The sequence below is a fragment of the Molothrus ater genome, unplaced genomic scaffold (genome assembly GCF_012460135.2).
Source record: "Molothrus ater isolate BHLD 08-10-18 breed brown headed cowbird unplaced genomic scaffold, BPBGC_Mater_1.1 matUn_MA147, whole genome shotgun sequence".
NCBI lineage: Eukaryota > Metazoa > Chordata > Aves > Passeriformes > Icteridae > Molothrus > Molothrus ater.
The window spans coordinates 79603-85602 of NW_023416694.1; the positions used below are offsets into that span (position 1 = coordinate 79603).

General features: G+C 65.2%; 1 non-coding gene across 1 annotated transcript; it reads right to left on the bottom strand.

Annotated features, from left to right (window-relative positions):
• Positions 1-4311: 4311 nt before the first annotated feature.
• Positions 4312-4384, bottom strand: TRNAR-CCG (transfer RNA arginine (anticodon CCG)). The gene has a single exon. It is a non-coding gene; the product is annotated as a tRNA-Arg (tRNA).
• Positions 4385-6000: the final 1616 nt, after the last annotated feature.

Consider the following 6000-nt stretch of genomic DNA (forward strand, 5'->3'; position numbering starts at 1 on the left):
GGGTGACCTGAGGGTGACGCGGTGACATTTGGGTGTCACAGGCCTGCGTGGACGCTCGGGGGGTGCTGGCGGCCGCCACCAGGATGTCCCCAAGGGTGGGGACAGGACGGGAGCTGGTGGCACTCGGGGTCCTGGTGCTGCGCGGCCACCGCCTCTGCCCTGGGGACAGCGGGGACAGCGGGGACACGGCCAGCGCCCGGTGTGGGGGCAGCAGCTGGCACCTTGGGGACACCGGTGACATTGACACCCCCCGTGGGGGCATGGGCGCCTGGCACTGTGGGGACACCGGTGACATCAATGCCTCCCGTGGGGACACGGACACCTGGCACGGTGACATTGGCAGTCGCCTTGGGGACACGGACACCTGGCACGGTGACAGCCACCCCGAGGACATCGAGAGCCAGCACGGCCCCACGGCCCCCAGCTCTGGGGACAGCGGTGACAATGTCACTGTCCCCACGGCCACCAACAGCACCGAGCCCGAGGAGCAGCTCGGTGTCACCGAGAGTGAGTGGGGACAGGGTGGGGACAGGAGGGGACAGGGATGGGACAGGGAGAGGGTGGGGACAGGGATGGGGACAGGAGGGGACAGGGATGGGGAAACTGTCCCCATGTCCCCTGTCCCTGTCCCTGACCCTGACCCGTGTCCCTGTCCCTGTCCCCTGTCCCATGTCCCTGTCTCCGACCTGTGTCCCCTGTCCCTGTCCCTGTCCCCTGTCCCTGTCCCTGACCCGTGTCCCCTGTCCCTGACCCGTGTCCCTGTCCCCGACCTGTGTCCCCTGTCCCCGACCTGTGTCCCATGTCCCTGTCCCTGTCCCTATCCCTGTCCCTGTCCCCGACCTGTGTCCCCTGTCCCTGTACCTGTCCCCTGTCCCCTGTCCCTGTCCCCTGTCCCTGTCCCTATCCCTGTCCCTGTCCCCGACCTGTGTCCCCTGTCCCTGTCCCTATCCCTGTCCCTGTCCCTGACCCGTGTCCCTGTCCCAGGGTACCTGCTGGGGACACTGACGGCGCTGGCGCTGGCGCTGGTGCCGCTGGTGGCGCTGGCCCTGGTGCTGTGTCCCCGCTGTCCCCTGTGCTCGCGCTGTCCCCACGGTGCCGGATGTCGCCGATGTCGCCCGTGTCGCCTGTGTCCCCCGCGCTGGTGGCGCCCCCTGCTGGACGGGCTGGCGGCCGGGGCGCTCAGCGGGGACGCGCTGCTGCACGTGCTGCCGGAGGTGGGGACAACGGGGACATCGGGGGGACATGGGGGACATGGGGGACATCGGGGACACTGGAGGCACTGGGGACACTGGGGACATCGGGGACATTGGGGACATTGGGGACATCGGGGACAGTGGAGGCACTGGGGACATCGGGGACATCGGGGACATCGGGGACATTGGGGGGACAACAGTGACATTGTGGGGATTGGGGGGGATTGGAGGCGTTGGGGATGTTGGGGACACTGGGGACACTGGGGACATCGGGGACATTGGGGACATTGGGGACACTGGGGACACTGGGGACACTGGGGACATCGGGGGGACATGGGGGACATGGGGGACATCGGGGACACTGGAGGCACTGGGGACACTGGGGACACTGGGGACATCGGGGGACATCGGGGGGACAACAGTGACATTGTGGGGATTGGGGGCATTGGGGATGTTGGGGACACTGGGGACACTGGGGACACCCTGGGAGGCAGCAGGGACATTGGGGACATTAGGGGGACAGCAGGGGCTTTGAGGGCACTGGGGACATGAGGGGACACTGGGGACATTGAGGGGACATTGAGGGGACACTGGGGACATTAGGGGACACTGGGGACATTAGGGGACAGCAGGGGCTTTGAGGGCATTGGGGACACCGGGGACACCATGGGGACATCAGGGGGACACTGGGGACATGGGGGGGGCAGAAGGGACATTGGGGGGATTGGGGACATTGAGGGGACAGTGGGGACATTGGGACGACACTGGGGGGACACTGGGGGGGACACTGGGGGGACATCGGGGGAGACCACAGGGACAGCAGGAACATCAGGGGGACACCAAGGGGACATTGGGGGACGGGAGGGACACCGAGGGGCACCGAGGGGATCCTGGTGACATCAGGGACATTGAGGGGACATCGGGGGGGCACTGGGGGAAGGGGGTGGCACTGGGGGGGACATGGGGACACGGGAGGGACGGGAGGACACGGAGGGGACATTGGGGACACTGGGGGACACGTGGAGGGGACACTGGGGGAGGTGACACCGATGTCACCCCACGTGTCCCTCGTGTCCCCAACAGGCGCTGGGGGTGCGCTCCGGGGGGACACAGGGAGGTGACACCGATGTCACCACGTGTCCCTCGTGTCCCTGCAGGCTCCGGGGCTCCAAAGCCACTCGGGGGGAGGTGACAAAGGGCGGGGCGGGGGTGACACAGGGAGGTGACACCGACGTCACCGATGTCCCTGGTGTCCCCAACAGGTGCTGGGGGTGCACGGCCCCTCCGGGGGGGGACACGGGGAGGTGACACCGATGATGTCACCACGTGTCCCAGTGTCCCCAAGAGGCTCTGGGGAGGTCCATGGCCACTCCGAGGGGGGTGGCACCGATGTCACCACGTGTCCCCAACAGGCGCTGGGGGTGCACGGATACTCGGAGGGGGACACGGGGAGGTGGCACCGATGTCACCGATGTCCCCTCTGTGTCCCCGCAGGCGCTGGGGGTGCACGGGGGGGTGGCACCGATGTCACCGATGTCCCCTCTGTGTCCCCGCAGGCTCTGGGGGTGCACGGCCACTCGGGGGGGGGACACGGGGGGGTGGCACCGATGTCACCGATGTCCCCTCTGTGTCCCCGCAGGCTCTGGGGGTGCACAGCCACTCCGGGGGGGGACACTCGGAGCACGGCGGGGACACCCACAGCCCCCCCTGGGAGCTGCTGGCCGTGCTGGGGGGGCTCTACGGGGGCTTCGTCCTGGAGCGGCTGCTGGGGGGGCTGGGAGAGCCCCCCGAGGAGGTGGGGACACACTGGGGACACCGGGGGGACACTGGGGACATTGGGGGGACATTGGGGGGGACACTGGGGGGACACTGGGGACAGTGGGGATATTGAGGGGGACACTGGGGACACTGGGGGGATTGAGAGATTGGGGACACCGAGGGGACACTGGGGGTGACACTGGAGGTGACACTGGGGGGACACTGGGGGCACACTGGGGGGACATTGGGGGGACACTGGGGGCACACTGGGGGGACATTGGGGACATTGGGAGGGCTGGGAGCGCCCCCTGAGGAGGTGGGGACTCTCAGGGGACACTGGGGACGTTGGGGGGACGTTGGGGGGACGTTGGGGGGACATTGGGGACATTCAGGGGGATTGGGGACATTGGGGACACTGGGGGGACACTGGGGATATTGGGGACAGTGGTGGGACATTGGGAAGATATTGGGGGGACACTGGGGACACTGAGGGGATTGGGGGGGACATTGGCGACATTGGGGGGGACATTGGGGACCTTGGGGGGGTACATTGGGGGGGCTGGGACCCCTTCCCCGGAGCAGGTGGGGATGGGGGGGGGGGAATTTGGGGGGTCTGGGGGCGATGGGGACCCCCTCGAAGGGGTGGGGGTGTTTGGGGGGTCCCTGAGCCCCCGCCGGGGATGGGGTGAAGATTTGGGGGGGTTGTGGGGGCATTGCGGGATTTTGGGGGCGTTTTTGGGGTGGGGGGGTTCCAGAGCAGGTTGGGCTGGGGAGGGGATTTGGGGTTGAATGAGTCTGGGGGCGTCACCTGCTGATGGGGGGGGCGGTTTTGGGGTACAGAACCCCCTCCCCCCGCAGGTGAAGGATGGAGACCCCACCCCTGACCCCGCCCAGAGCACGCAGGAACTGACCAATCACGGTACGGCCCCGAATTCACCCGAAACTCCCCAAATTCTGCCCCAAAATCCCACAAATCCTCCCCCCAAAAATTCCCCCAAATTCTGCCCTAAAACTCCCCAAATCCCCCCACAAATCCTCCACATTCCCTCCCAAAACTCCTCGAATCCCCCCGAAACTCCCCAAATCCCCCCAACCCTCCTCAAATTCCCCCTGAAACTCCCCAAATCCCTCCCGAAACTGCTCAAATCCCCCCATAAATCCTCAAAATTCCCCAAATTCTACCCCAAAACTCCTCAAGTCCCCCCCAGACCCTCCAAACTCTCCCCCCAAAACTTCTTAAAATCCCCCCAAAACTCCTCGAATTCCCCCAAAACGTTCCAAATTCCGTCCCAAAACTCCTCAAACCCCCCCGAAACTCCCCACATTCTCCCCCCAATCCCCGCGGTAAAAGGGGCGGTGCCGACCCAGGTGGGACTCGAACCCACAATCCCCAGCTCCGGAGGCTGATGCCTTGTCCATTAGGCCACTGGGCCGGGCGCGGACCCGCGGCGCCGGGCGCCACCTGGGGGCGCTCCCGGGGACAGCGGGGACACGGGGGGGACATTGGGGGACATTGGGGGGATATTGGGGAGGCACAGGGGGACATTGGGGGGATATTGGGGACATTGGGGGACATTGGGGGACATTGGGGGGACAAGGGGAGGGACACGGGGGGGACATTGGGGGACATTGGGGGGATATTGGGGGACATTGGGGGGACAAGGGGAGGGACACGGGGGGACATTGGGGGACATTGGGAGGACAAGGGGAGGGACACGGGGGGGACATTGGGGGACATTGGGAGGACAAGGGGAGGGACACGGGGGGGACATTGGGGGGGATTGGGGGGACAAGGGGAGGGACACGGGGGGGACATTGGGGGACATTGGGGGACATTGGGGGGATATTGGGGGGACATTGGGGAGGCACAGGGCGACATTGGGGGGATATTGGGGACATTGAGGACATTGGGGGACATTGGGGGACAGAGAGGACACGGAGAGGACACGGGGGGACACGGGGGGGGACATTGAGGGGACATTGGGAACATCGGGAATATTGGGGGGCACAGGGGGACACGGGGGGACATGGGGGGGGACAGTTGAGATACAGGGGGGACATGGGGGGACATTAGAGGGGACATTGGGGGGATATGGGGAACATTGAGGGGACACGGGGGGGACATGGGGGGGACACGGGGGTGCCCAGAGGTTCCTGGGGGTGGGCCCAGTGACCTCAGGTGTCCCCGTGAGTGACCAGGGGGGTCCCCGGGTGTCCCGTGGGTGCCCTGTGCTGACCCCTGTCTCTCTCTCCCTCCCTCCCTCTGTGTCTGTCCCGGTGTATCCCTCTGCCTGTCCCGTGTCTGTCTGTCTGTCTGTCTGTCCCGTGTCTGTCTGTCCCGGTGTATGCCGTGTCCATCCCGTGTCTGTCTGTCCTGTGTCTCTCCATGTGTCTGTCTGTCCCGGTGTATCCCGTGTCTGTCTGTCTGTCTCGTGTCTGTCTGTCTCTCCCGGTGTATCCCGTGTCCATTCCGTGTCCGTGTGTCCCGTGTCTGTCTGTCCATCCCGTGCCTATCTCTCCCGGTGTACCCTGTGTCTATCCCGTGTCTGTCCGCGTGTCTGCCTGTCCCGGTCTGTCTATCCGGTGTCTATCCCGTGTCTGTCCCGTGTCTGTCTGTCTGTCTATCCGTATCTGTCTGTCTGTCTGTCTGTCTATCGGGTGTCTATCCCGTGTCTGTCTGTCTGTCTGTCCTACCGTGTCTGTCTGTCTGTCCCGTGTCTCTCTATCCGGTGTCTGTCCCGTGTCTGTCTGTCTGTCTGTCTATCCGTGTCTGTCTGTCTGTCCCGTGTCTCTCTATCCGGTGTCTGTCCCGTGTCTGTCTGTCTGTCTGTCTGTCCGGTGTCTGTCTGTCTGTCCCGTGTCTCTCTATCCGGTGTCTGTCCCGTGTCTGTCTATCCCGTGTCTACCCGTGTCTGTCCCGTGTCTGTCTGTCTATCCGGTGTCTGTCTGTCCCGTGTCTCTCTATCCGGTGTCTATCCCGTGTCTGTCCCGTGTCTGTCCCGTGTCTGTCTGTCTGTCTGTCTATCCGGTGTCTGTCTGTCCCGTGTCT